The sequence below is a fragment of the Scyliorhinus canicula genome, chromosome 7, assembly GCF_902713615.1.
Source record: "Scyliorhinus canicula chromosome 7, sScyCan1.1, whole genome shotgun sequence".
NCBI lineage: Eukaryota > Metazoa > Chordata > Chondrichthyes > Carcharhiniformes > Scyliorhinidae > Scyliorhinus > Scyliorhinus canicula.
The window spans coordinates 63809941-63824254 of NC_052152.1; the positions used below are offsets into that span (position 1 = coordinate 63809941).

Genomic DNA, 14314 nt, shown 5'->3' on the forward strand with positions numbered 1-14314 from the left:
ATGGCTGGAACTGGATTTTGTGAGGGGCATAGCAACTGGAAAGCTTGCCTAGATTGCAGCTAAAGGAAGAGGTCTACAGTAGTCCTCAGAATATTGTGGCAGAATCCAGTCAGCAGAGATAGCTTGGAATCCAAGAGAAGGCAGATAGGTATTATTGGCAATGATAACTAGGAGCTGAGGCATCCAAAATCATAAGGTATTATTGAGAGTTGTTTAGCTGAAAAGCTAATGGCCAGGACCCCATAACATATTACCTTGGAGAATAACTGGAACACTGAAGTAAAATAAAAAAGACTGGGTTTGGACGGAGGGATTTTTGGCATTGTTTGTGAATAGGTCCCTGCATAAGTGAATAAATCTTCTCAATTGTTGTGATGGAGAAGGGAATTCATTGGGGGAGGGGTGTGGGAAATCTTCTTGCATACAATAAAGTTTTTTTTGTTTAAAATGTGAAATCTTGTGGTTTGGTTCCATCAGTTAAGTCTGATGAGTTCAGATGCTCATGGTCCCGAACAGGATGGTAACAAGAGTGAAAGATTTAGATTATATCTAAGGCTTTGTGTTGATATGATTGGTTTAGTGGAGTCACTTGACAGTTTTAAGCAGTAGGATATTCAATAACATTTAACGTGCTTAAAGTGACAAGATTTTACTTATTTGCTGGTGCTATTTCCATTTTATTGCAACCAAAATAACCAGGCATGGGTAAAATTAAACCACCCAAACTGGTTGGAAAATCAAAGTCTTTCTTTCCTTCAATACACGGCATGATTAATTAATTCTCAGCTACCTTGGTTTCCTTATAACAATTCTAATATCTAAAACCATTCCAGTGATTACTAAGTGCTACGTCTGGCTATCTGACATAAAAGAGGTGCTAGAAATACTGAGATTTCTTCTGACCGTATTAATTCCAAAAATCGATCACCTGTTTTATATAAAATGTGACATATGACTCTTCCTTTTAGTTATTTCACTCAGAACTCAAAGCAAAGGAGATTTTCCCGAGATTCTGTTTGTGTAACTGTTTTTGGAGGTTTACAGGCGCGATCGTAGAGTCAGAATAATAAAGAACAAGCGAGTCTAGTCAGTCCATCATGCTGGCTTTTTGAAAGAGCTACCCAATTTGTCACACATCTCTGCTCTTTCCTCATAGACTCCAAAATGCCTTCCTTTCAAGTCTAAATGGTGCTACTAAGCGTAGAAGAACAGAGGGATCATATTCACAAATCCTAAGGTGACAGGGCAAATTGATAAGGCTTTATTACTCCCCTCAAGAAAATAACCAGGATCACCGCCCATCTTTTCTTTGGTTACTTGCCCTTTTGCCAGTAGAAACTGTTTCTTCCCCATTTATTGCTAAAACCCCCCAACATTTGCACACAGACTGCTGGGAAAAATGCATGACATACGTTTGTCTCCTGAATGTGGATTGAAATCAGGAATGAATTAAAATGCAAAACTATGTAGTGGTGACACAATGCTTTAGTGTAATAAAATATTTGGACAAGTTAACATGACGGTCACTCTTCATAGCCGAAAAGAATCTGTGGGACACTAGAATCTGTGCAACTTTGGCATCATAAATTATCTATTTATCTTAACCTTTGAGAGAAGAGAGGGGGGGGGGGAGGGGGGGGGGGGACGACGTTTAACTCAGATTCCTGCTGTGCAAAATACTTTTCCTGAATTTGTTTAATGAAAAAAATTTTAAAGCACAGAGATGGCCCTTTGGCCCATCATTCTTGTACTGGCTCAATAGTTATTTCAATCCTTTTTTAAACCTTTTCCAAATAATTATTTTCAATGGCTATTTTGAATCAAGTTTTAATATCGTGGTCATTGTACCACAGCCTGGAGCTGGAGATAGAAAAACCCAACAGGAGGGTTTAAAGTCCAAATGAAAATACATTTGTTAATCACTAATCTCTTTCTCTCCTACAACCAACTTCTTATCCATGCTGCTCCATTTCCTTTAAATCCATGTTCAGCCCAAAAGTCCCTTCTTTATGCCTTACCTTATCAGACACTTCAGAAATCCACCTATTGAACACCCACTGCATTTCCTTTCACCAATACACGTTAAAAATTTGTCAGACATGGCTTGTTTAGAAGCTTCTAATGGAGTATGAATTCTAACCTTGGATAATAGCCTCCAGATTTTTATCCATGATAGAGACAGATAAGGTTTCTGTTCATTATGGATTTTTTGTCAAAATATGCAGTCTTTTATTTCCTTCAACAGGTAACCATGTATCAGTGTCATCTCAAACTCCATATGGAATACATTGCTGAACATCACACTTCAATTATTTTATCTTGCCACGTTGAAAATATAATTATGATTTGTTTTATTAAGGAAGCAAACATCCCCAGACAGGAAGAATAAATTGAACTGATACAAATACACAATTGTTGAAAACTGAAATTTATAGAGATGATCTTTTTGTCACATTACAATATAGGATTTTGCTCCGCAATCTATTCGTGTATAGAGAATGACATCAAATCGTGGGGTCGCCAGGGTTCAGTATTTGGAACACTGCTTTTTGTAATCTCTATTCATGATCTTAATTTGGTTGTCCAGGACAAAGTTGACATGAAACTTGGAAGGATTATGAACTGAGAGGGTGATTGGGATAGACATTCGGGACGACATGAACAGGCTAGTGGAATACACAAACATCTGGCAGATGAACTGTAATGCACTGAAGTGTAAATTGATACAAAGAAGAAGCAATATAAACTAAAGGATCCAATTCTAAAGAAGGTGTAGGAGCAGAAGGAACTCGGGGCACATTCACATTGAAAGTGACAAGGCAGGTTGAGAAAGCACCTGAATAAGGCATACAGGAATGTGGGCTTTATAAATAGGGGCAGAGTATACAAAAGCACGGGGGTCTTTACAAAAGCACTGGTTTGGCCTCAACCGGAGTATTGGGGGCCAATTGGTGGGCCCCGATCGCGGGCCTGACCCCATCGGAGCCCCCCCCCCCCTCCGGGACAGAAACCCCCCACCCCACCCGCTCGCGCAGAGTTCCCGCCGGCAGCGACCAGGGGTGAACGGCGCCGGCGGGATTCTGTCGTAACCATGCGGCCGCTCGGCCCATATGGGCCAGAGAATCGACGGTCCTGCCCATTCCAAATGGCGCCGATTCTCCTCATCTCAGAGAATCGTGCGCTGGTGTCGGGGTGTCGTGGCGCGGTTGCAGCGATACTGCGGCCCGGCACAGGGCTCAGAGAATGGCCCCCTTTGTATCCAGAACACTTTAGGAAGAATGCGGCAGCATAAAAGAGGGCGTTGTTGGGTTACGGGTATAGGGTGGATACGTGGGTTTGAGTAGGGTGATCATTGCTCGGCACAACATTGAGGGCCGAAGGGCCTGTTCTGTGCTGTACTGTTCTAAATCTAAATCTAAAATGATACATACAGAGAGCCTCCATAGACACAATGGGCTGTATGGTCGCTTTCTAACTAACAGTACAATGCTTATCATTAGGTAATATAATCAATTATAGAAGTTTTCTGATTTCTGTGCACAATATTTTCTATTCTTAGTTCTGCAATACAGCAATGTTAATATTAACTTTTTCAGTAATATCAAGGTGCATTTAGGTATCCACAGAATTTAAGATTGATAACGTTGACCTAGGTTTTACCTACACGGATTGTTTCATCATTTTATTTAAAAAAGACAACTTCACAACCACCTTATATAAAATGAATTGGCAATTCAGGAAGGATTTCCAACACTAAATTAAGTAATTAACTCAAAGGAATATCAGCAAGCACAATAGCAAATGTTGCAGCAAATGCATTTTATTCATTCAAATGAAAAAGAAAAAAATGCCAGCAAGAATTTGTGCTATGAGCATCACTTATCATGGATGGTCATTTTATCAGTAATCCTGCTATTTTAAAATAATTTGGATGTTTAATGCCCAAAACAGTAGAAATATGAATTGACAAAATGGAGGGGAAAATGCATAAATGTGTTTTACAAATCTGGCTGTGCTTTATATCCTTTAAAGGCTGACCCTTTTGACCCTCGCTGCTTACTTGTCTGAATAAGTGACCCGAGTCATATCAATGATATGACGAAGTCAATCTTTATATTTAACCAGAGTCATAAAAAGGTCCTTGCCTTGATATTTAGCCTTTGCAATTTTTACTAGCTTTTCCCTACCTTCCATGTTGTATGACAAGAGCAGAGAGGCAAAGGAATACAGGAAAGTGTAAAAGAAATTAGAAACACATAGCACACGCTCAGTCCAGTGTCTCAATACAAGGATAGAAAGGGGTCGGAGTACCTTTCTGCTAAGCAGGGAGAAGGAAGTTACAGTGTTGCATCAAGGAGAACAGAACAATTCCCCTGGCTAGCAGCTATTAGAGCATTGCCACGGCCCTTGCGATTGCAAGCACAAACCGTGCAGAAGACAGAAGAAAATACTTCAGACAGATAAGAGTAACCTTGAAAAGTTACTTTCTGATATTCAGTAAACACAAGGGGCTGGATTCTCCATTATTGGGTATATGTCCCCACGCCGGCGTCAAAACCTTGGGAGTTTTACTCCTGGAGATCCTAGAAAAAAAAGGGACATGAATTCATAGCCCTGCAGGGGGCTAGTTGGGACCCGGAGTAAATCTTGCAGCTTTTACTGCAGATACGGGCCCCCACACTTCCGAGTCAGAGGCCACGCATGTGAACGGCAGCAACCTCCAGCAGTCACACCATGCTCCATGGCAGACTTGGACCGTGGAGCCAGGCCCAAGAAAGAGACCCCCGATCGACCACGGGCCCGACCCTCAAACCTGGCACAAGCATTCCCCGTCCGCCAATAAGGCCCCTCTCCCAGCCTCTGATCAGCCCGCCCCCGACCAGGGCAGCCACGGACCGAGTCCGCAGCCGCCACATGCATATCCTGACTGGCAATAGCAGGTTAGTTCCACGCCGTTGGGAACTCGGCGCGCGTACTCCCCAATGATCCCGCTTTTCAGTGTCTGGAGAATCACCAAACCAGCGCCGGGCTCGTTTTTGGCATCAAACTGGATTCTCCGCCCCGGCGCCGGCTGCGATTTCGCCACCGGGGTGCGGAGAATCCAGCCCAAGGCTTCAAAATGCATATTTAAACAACAAAATAAAACAAACAAGTGTCAATTATTCCTCAATGCTATCCCTGGCTCTTGTACTTTAACCAGAATTTAATTCTATCAGGAATTAACTTTGGTGATCACAGCTAATTAATGAAAGGATATACAGCTTTCTGCAGCATGTGACTGAACCATGTCATATCATAGCATAGAATCTACAGTGCAGAAGGAGGCCATTCGGCTCATCGAGTCTACATCGGCCCCTGAAAGAGCACCCTGCCTAAGCCCACACCTCCACACTATCCCCGTAACCCAGCAATCCCACCTAACGTTTGGAACTGCAGGGCAATTTAGCGCGACCAGTCCACCTAACCTGCACATCTTTGGACTATGGGAGGAAACCGGAGAACCCGGAGGAAACCCACGCAGACAGAGGGAGAATGTGCAGACTCCGCACAGACAGTGACCCAAGCTGGGAATCGAAGCCGGGACCCTGGCACTGTGAAGCAACAATGCTAACCACTGTGCTACTATGCCATGTCAGTAAAACTATACAATTAGTTATTAAAATCAAAACATTCAAATACGTTTATGATCAGACCTAGCTTTTCTGCCTCATGGTTAAAAGGAAATGTACATTCGAAAATGCTGTGGGTAAAAAATAGAACAGATCAATGTACATTGGGAAGTTAGGAGTTATACATGGAATTAGAAAGCTATCGAAAATCTGTGTAATAGAAATGTTTTAAAACAAAACTCCCCATAATTCCATTTAAAGCAATGAACATGGAGCTTTTATGGATAGCATGCCCCTCTAATTTACGTACAGATTTCCACTGGAATTCGATGTTTACAATGCACACGTACACTTTCACATGCATTCTGGTAATAAAGCTTTTTTTTCAAATTACACATTGCCACTTATGGTCATATGACACAATTACCAGGTTATTTTCTCGCCATCCAATATATTGATGCAAAATGATTTTTTTCTTTTAAATAGCAAAGCATCTACATATATTCTTAGTGAAAAAACAGGAAAATATTTGTTCCAGTATCTTCCTTTTCTTTATGACATAGCATGGAAAAAGAGAAGGTAACATAGGTAGGCAATGAATTTTCCACCCAATGCTATGTGAGAATATTAGATGTAATGTTTCAGGTGACAGTTCTAAACTTTTATTTCCATGTAGGATTGGAGGACAGAAACTCAAATGCTAATTTTTGGAGCAAATCAGATATTCTATCAATGTCTGTGAAGTACCTTTACTTTGGTAGCGAAAGGAACGGATTTTACATTTAGGCCAGTTTTTAACCATTGTAACTTGAAACTATCTTACAGAATGACTTGATTGATAAGTATAAAAATAATAATAATAATAATAATCTATTGTCACAAGTCGGCTTACATTAACACTGTAATGATGTTACTGTGAAAAGCCCTTAGTCACCGCACTCCAGTGCCTGTTCGGGTACATTGAAGGAGAATTCAGAACGTGCAATTTACCTAACATCACATCTTTTTGGGACTTGTAGGAGGGAACCGGAGCACCAGGAGGAAACCCACAAAGACACGGGGAGAACTTGCAGACTCTGCACAGACAGTGACCCAAGCCAGGAATTGAACCTGCGACTCTGGCGCTGTGAAGCAACAGTGCTAACCACTGTTACAGGGTGCATTAGAATGTTATACTGAAGTCAGTAGTATATTTTATCACCAATCTGCTTTGACATATGAAAATGTACACAACAATTTAGCTGATCTACTTATGGATTTCTCATTCCAATGTATTAGGCAATAATTTGCTGTGGCAGGACATTAACCATAATCTACCATATAGTTATACTTGCCCTTGTACGTATTGAAATTTTTGGGGTTTTTGCATGACAAGGTACTGAAAGAGTGAGCTGATAATGTCACAGTGAGAGGAATATGGCATCCTGGTCCTGATGAAGCACAACAAACATCTGTGCACCTCAAACAGACTGAAGGATTGTGAAGTAACACCAGCAGGACTAAGAAGCAAGTGTGAATTAGAGTCGGTGGTAGCAATATCAAATCAGGTGCAGAAAGTGAAATAAAGGGAGGGATGAGAAAAGGAAAGAAAGGTAAAATCAACAGTATTTAAAATTTTACATTTTGAAGTCTCAAATAATTAAAACTTGAAGGAATGAGACTCATACTTATAACAGTTAAGCAAAACATTGACTGGCTATAATTAACACAATTCGGCCATTTCATGCACTTCAGTGGCGAGGTAAACAGCAAGATATGGTCATCATGAAGCTAATATCAGACGATGGAAACTTGGACAGCAACTTTCAGATATTTTAATGGCACATCTGCCCCATGCCTTAAGCCGCTGAACCATGCGTAGATCACTAACGGAACCACACCATTATCTTGGCAGAAAATTCTATTTTATTTTTGCTTGAGAAGCAGTTTATAAAGTTTTCAATATTGTCTTTTTCCTTCCAAGATTGCCTTTGACTTACTCCAAATGCATTATACCATAAGATTATGCTTTTTATTTTGACACAGTTAGTTTCTGACTTTGTTCATGTGATAATCTTTCCCATACAGATCTGGTCTCTTGTTTATACTTCAGAACTGTTGAGGTAATTTGTAAACAAAGGAAAATGTGATTGTTAACATGAGGGTGACTAAAGTAATACCTTACAGTCAGGATTTCTGATGCAAATGCATATTTCATACTTAGCCAAATTCAAATAGGGACTTGCGAGCCTGTCAGATGAGGATTGTCATAAAGGTTTCTGCTTTCAATCTGACAAATTGTAAATCTTATATATTTTTTGCAGTGTATATCACATTGATGCATGGATGCAGAAAGTTTGAGGTTAACACATTTTTTTCTAGAACACAGCACTGTACCTTTTGCAATAGGTTTTAATATTGTTTTATTCAGCATTCCAATGTGTGTCTTTATTCAATACAGAAAATATTTTAATTCCAAGGCGAGTGGTGATTGATTTTAATTCAGAAATATTAAGCAAGAATTTCATTGTTGTATTTTTTAAATTAAAAAATAGCTCAATAGTATTTATTAACTCCAAAAAGTACCATCATTTTTGAAGAATTGATTAAAACTAATTGAAATGATCAGGGACTGTTTCCACATTGTAATTCTAATCAAATTGCAAAGTATTTCTATCATTAGAATCAAGTTAAATATACTTTCAATATAGCTAGTAATTCATTTTCTACTTTCGCCAGTGCTACTGCTCCAAGCCATTTGGCCCATTCTTTGATGAAGTAATAAGTACTGAAATGTGATTCATTAATTATAAAAATACTCAAAACCTCAAATGACTCGTTTTATTACACTAATTATATTAGGAGAATCCACTTGCTATTTTCACAGACAACAATGAATTGTTATGCTCTTCTCTACAACGCTGTCCCCAATTAAAATCTAAATCTTACCCTACATCAAACCACATTATTCTCTGAAAAGGGCTATCATAGTTGTACCCTTGCAATAGTACCTTCTAAATAATGCTAAATCTTAATCAGCTCAATTAAATGGTCACTATCCTTAGTATAAACATTCAATATATTAATGCTTGGTTTATATTGAAATCACTGGATAAAATTAGTAGTTGTACCTCCTCAAAAGCACGAAATGAGGTCGATCCTAAATTGCGAGTATTGTGCCATAATCTATTTATTGCAAATCTCATAACTATTTGAAGGCCAAATAATAAAGCACTTAGTTCGGTCTTGGAAACCAGTAAAGTTCAACTACAGTTTAATATACTATAAACACTCATCTTCAATATTGTGCCCTTTGGTCTGAGTGGCTATTCCATAGTAACGAAATTATCCGACTAACTGGCACTTCTACAAATTTCAGTTCAAAGGTGTCGACTCCAACCCTGCTCATCCTACTTGGGATGTTACATGTTACCGAATGAAATCAAAGCGGCCGGATAAATTAGCAGGGCACGTGTAAAAATATGTTTGATTGTTGAATGAACTTGGCAGCGCAACTCGGCACTGTGTTCATTGGGAGATCCACACATTGAAATGCCGTTCCTTTTAGGTGTTGCTTAGACTAAGTAATGATCGATGGTTGACTGTTTAAGTCAAAGTGGGGATTACATCTCGGGCACGAATTAACAAAAAAAAAACAAATAGCGACTATCGTGCACAAATACCAAACTTGTCTATCATTGCCATCTTGCATCAGTTCAGATCCATTAAACTTCGAGAAGGTGCTGCTGCTAGATGAATGATGGTGCAGACGTAGCTGTACTATCCATCTATATCCATGGCACAGATTGTGCTGTGCAACCCTGCGGCGAATCTACCAATTATTCAGATGTGGGAAAAGATTGAACAGTTTTGTTTTTAAATACACGTTTTGGAAAGATTTTAAAACCCCTCTTTGGCCATTGCCAGGAGAGGGGAAGCACGCCGTTTTGTACACAGAGGGTCTGGATGGGGCTGCTGGTAGAACTGTGAAAGTTAAAAGTGTCGATGAGGAGCTGACACTTTCCCCTCTCTTACCTTGGTTGGAAAGGTGAGTCGCGGCGGCGAGCAGCCGCTCGGAGAGAAGCAGGAAGACGCCGAATTTCACGCTCAAAATCATCCTTCAGTGCAAACAACAACCCCCACCTCCTCCCGCCACCTTGTTCCCTTAGTCCAGGAGAAGCTGCTCCTCTCCCTCCGGCTGAAAACACCAGGTAGGCCGGCGGGGTGTCAAAGGGAGAAGTGGAATAATAGAATTGCCGCCGAGAGTCAATGCAGCCGCCCTCCTCCGGCCACCCGCTCACGTCCAGACTGAGGGAGCCATGGGCAACATGGTCTGGGTGGTGGAATCAGCAAACACACACACGGCAGCAGCAGCATCTCCTCACAAACTGAAGCAGTCACTCGCGACTCAGGTTCCTCTCTCTAAAGAGGGAACATTAAACCGCAGGAAGATTTTCCCACTCGGGAAACCGCCCCCTATGATAAAGAGAGAGATTGTTTATCCTCTCTCTCTCTCTCTCCCCGGCAGCGGGGGCTGCTGCCGTACAATAAAAAAGTACGAACACGACTGTGAGCCACCCCCTGAAATCTCTCGCTGGCCAGCAAAGTATGTTTTTAAAAAAAATTTTGTTCCAAGCAAATGGCTGCTGAGTGAGTCCTCGGGTTTTGGGAAACGCCGGGAAGACAGACGCCACCTTCATACAGCCGCTCCACTGCCTCTCGGAGTCGGAGCTTCCCAAATTGACAACTTTCAGCACAGCCTCGTCCAGCCGGCTGCCCTAGTGCAACTTGATATCTTTTTTAAAAAAAAATCACATTATCATAAAGAGTGTAGAGAGGATGGGGCTGATGCTCTTCCCCCTCCCCCTAAATAGAGAATGATGGTTTTAACAAACTTGCAGAATATATATTTATGGTTCAATCCGAGCGAATGTAGCCGGCGTCAGCCAGGCAATGGCAGCAGGTCAGAGAGCTGACACCGAGCACTAGGGGGTGTCAATATCACACATAAAACGCATCTTACTGCTACTGAGGCCAGCTTTAAATAACAAAATACAAGGTGGATTGCTCGCCTACATTTAAAAAAAATCCTGTAAATGTTTAAACAAACAAGATATTGCCAGAAGGGTTCAAACAATAACTGGAGAAGTCTACCCAATGAAATGACTACACATACCGGGAAACCCAGGAAGTATAAGCAAATAAACAAAAGGCGGGGAAAGTTATTAAAGATAGCTAAAGAGACCACCTGGGCTGTCTCTGTCGATTAACCTGCTGCTATATACACACTGCGACCCAATCCCACTCCAACAGTGCACAAAACCCTCTAAAACCACACGTCTATTCAGATTCAATTAAAAACGTGATCATTTACGCGATTGTCAGAGGTGAACTGACAAACCGTTAGTGGCTTTCGGCTTTCTCAATTTCCAAATGCTATTCAACCACTGACTGGCCATGTTTGCCAATTGCAGAGAAACGTGGTTGCAAATTGGAGAACATCATGAATTATACCACACTTTGGAAGAACAATTCCCGCTAATGCCCCCCCCCCCCCCCAACTTTACTCCTAATTGCCAAAATCAAAACGAGAAATAGTAATAATCGTTATTAGTGTCACAGGTAGGCTTATATTAACACTGCAATGAAGTTAATGTGAAAATATGGGATGGAATGGAAGGGAAAGCGTTTGTTTAATTAGTTTTAAACAGCATAGAGTAGGTAGAGTTTTTTTGTCAAATAAATCAGAAAGATTTTACAAAATAAAACGCTTGCCACCTGCCTATACGTGGCTCTCTGCTGACTGAGGATATCTGCTTCTCCATCTCGGGCAGTGTTGACCTGTATGGCTTCCGACCTCATAAGCATTATTAATATAATAGTCAAGATTTACATTATCTGCATTTTTAATTTTAACTGTTTTAAATGGCTCGTGAATGTCAGTCAACTCTATTTACAATACCAGCAATAGCGTTTTCTATTGATATTAAATTATCATTATTTGTTTTTAGCCCCGTGCTGGCTGAGGTTATTCATGAAGGTCCCACCTTCTCAGCCTTGCCTCTGGCCTGAGGTGTGGTGACCCTCAGGTTAAACCACCACCAGTCAGCTCTCCCCCTCAAGGGGGAAAACAGTCTATGGGACTATGGTGACTTTACTTCCCATTTCTTTCTATTCAATCCATTGATACAGGCACGTTTGCATGGGACATTGTGTCGTCTATGTGTCATTAAAATATGTAAAAGCACTTCAAAGAAATGTTGCAGATGTTGGGCAGACTAACATATTGGCATATCTTGAAAAAATGTTTTGATTGGCAATTTGCTTCAATGTGAATTAGCATATTGACCATTAATAAACTTAATGTTATGAATAATTCAATTACAAAATCAACACTTGATTCCTATAATTCAGTTTGTGATATAAAATGCTCAGGTGGAGGTACCCGGATGGAACAACCGAGGATTAAATAAACTACTATTTTACTAACCAGACCCAATGATCTTGAACTTTACAGCTGTCGGATACTGTAGCCTATTTCTTCTGCAAATATTATAGTGTAACTGCTTTAATGTGCGCCTAATATTATGTTTACTTCACATACACTCTAGTCTAGCTTTTGTATGAATCAATGGTGATACCGAAAGCGTGTTAAAAACGTTGTCAAGTTGACGTTGTCAGAGTGAAATCTCAGTGAGAGACTATTAAGGTAACTGGCGTTAGGGGACTGTGACTCTCCCAAATAGGAAATAGCTTTGAACCGCGACCGTCAAATCATTCCTCCTCTTCAGAACGTTTAACACATACTATATCATATCAATAGGTGAATTCGAGGTGGGGGCTTGGAAGATAGAAAACAGCCGCTCGGTTCCAGAAATTCACACCAAGTTTGTATAGAATCTGGTTGAGTTTTATGGACAGTTTTTTTTTAAGGCAATTCCTCATCCCTGCCATAGCATTATGGTCATTAGCAACTTCATCCAGTAGGCCCAACCAACAGGGAAATATTTCTCACCCAGGTGTTGCATGGCATGGCACACGATGGTTCATAACATCTCTCCCATTCACTCTTTTTTCAAGACCCAGGCTGCAGATTCTGAGCAAGATGATTTTGGTCCTTTTTTATTCGGCATAAAGAGATAATGGAGCATTGTCCAGATGGACCATATGGAGTGAGAACTTAGTTTATTTTGACAATCAGTATTTGCTAACTGTGCATACAGCAACATATAATGTTGATAGATTAGGGCTAAGGTTGCATTCTTGTTCGAAAGTCAATATCTGTACTTGAGGCTATCACATTGACTACATTATATTTCTACCTTTGTCAATATGAGTCCCATGTTATATATATATGTGTGTGTGTGGTTCTAAACCAACATTCACAACCACAAATAAAGTGGGGAAATCAGGAAATCTCGAGTAGTTCAGTCAGCAAGAGATAGATCACCCGTGGGGTACAATATCTTCCTTCAAACCATCTTTATTAACAATCTTATTGTGCGTATTTAAAATGAATGGTTTACCTACTATTGGTACTGTAGCTGGTTGAATTCATGATGAACTACCACCAGGGGGCTTCCAGGAATTCGATTCAATTGGCATGTGAAAGTGGAACATAAATCCGAGAGAATACTTATTTGTTGAAGCTCACTTTCAACCCCGTTTCTCCACATCCATTATTTTAGGAATTTTAAGTTGAACCTAGCATTAATTAATTAAAGGGAGGCACTCAAATGAAAGCAAAATACTGCTGGAAATCTGAACTAAATACAGAAAATGCTGGATAGACTACAGGAAGGGTAATTTAGATCTGAAATGTTTCTCCTTCCACAGATGCTGCCACCCCTGCTGAGTTTATCAGTATTTTCTGTTTCTATATTGTATTATTTTTAAATTTAAATTTAAATTTTTCCAATCAATGCCCATTTTAGTGCGGCCAATCTACCTAACCTGTACATCTTTGGGTTGTGGGGTGAGACCCAAGCAAACACAGGGAGAATGTGCAAACTCCACACGCGGTGACCCGGGGCCAGGATTGAACCCAGGTCCTCAGCGGCGTGAGGCAGCAGTGCTAAAGCTGCGCCACCGTGCTGCCCTATATTTTATTATTAAAAGAGAAAATTACTTAATTGAAACACAGAATCACAGAATAATACTGTGCAGAAGAGACCCTTTGGCCCATTTAGTCTCCACTGACACATGAAAAACACCTGTCATACCAACCTAATCCCATTTTCAGCACTTGGCCCATAGCCTTGAATGTCATGACATGCCAAGAGCTCATCCAGGTACTTTTTAACAGATATGAGGCAACTCGCCTCTACCACCCTTCCAGACATTGCATTCCAGACCATCACCACCCTCTGGGTAAAAAACGTTTTCCTCAAATCCCCCTTAAACCACCTGACCCTCACCTTGAATTTGTGCTCTCTAGCAACTGACCGTTCAACAAAGAGGAACAGCTGCTCCCTATCCATCCTGTCCATGCCCCTCATAATCTTGTACACCTCAATCAGATTGCCTCTCAGTCTTCTCTGCTTCAGCGAATAGAACTCAAGCCTCTCTTCATAACTTAAATGTTCCATCCAGGTGAATCACCCCCTCCAGTGCAATCACATAATTCCTATAATGTGGCGGCCAAAATTGCACACAATACTCCAGTTATTGCCAAAGTTCTGCACAATTCCAACATGATGTCCCTGCTTTTGTAACCTATGCCTCGA

General features: G+C 40.7%; 1 protein-coding gene across 1 annotated transcript in view; it reads right to left on the reverse strand.

Moving 5' to 3' along the window:
- LOC119969034 (ephrin type-A receptor 6-like) overlaps positions 1-10717 on the reverse strand; it is a 956636-nt gene extending 945919 nt beyond the window's left edge. The window contains 1 exon segment of the mRNA XM_038802175.1: positions 9624-10717. The gene's annotated coding sequence lies outside the window, so the exon portion shown is untranslated.
- Positions 10718-14314: the final 3597 nt, after the last annotated feature.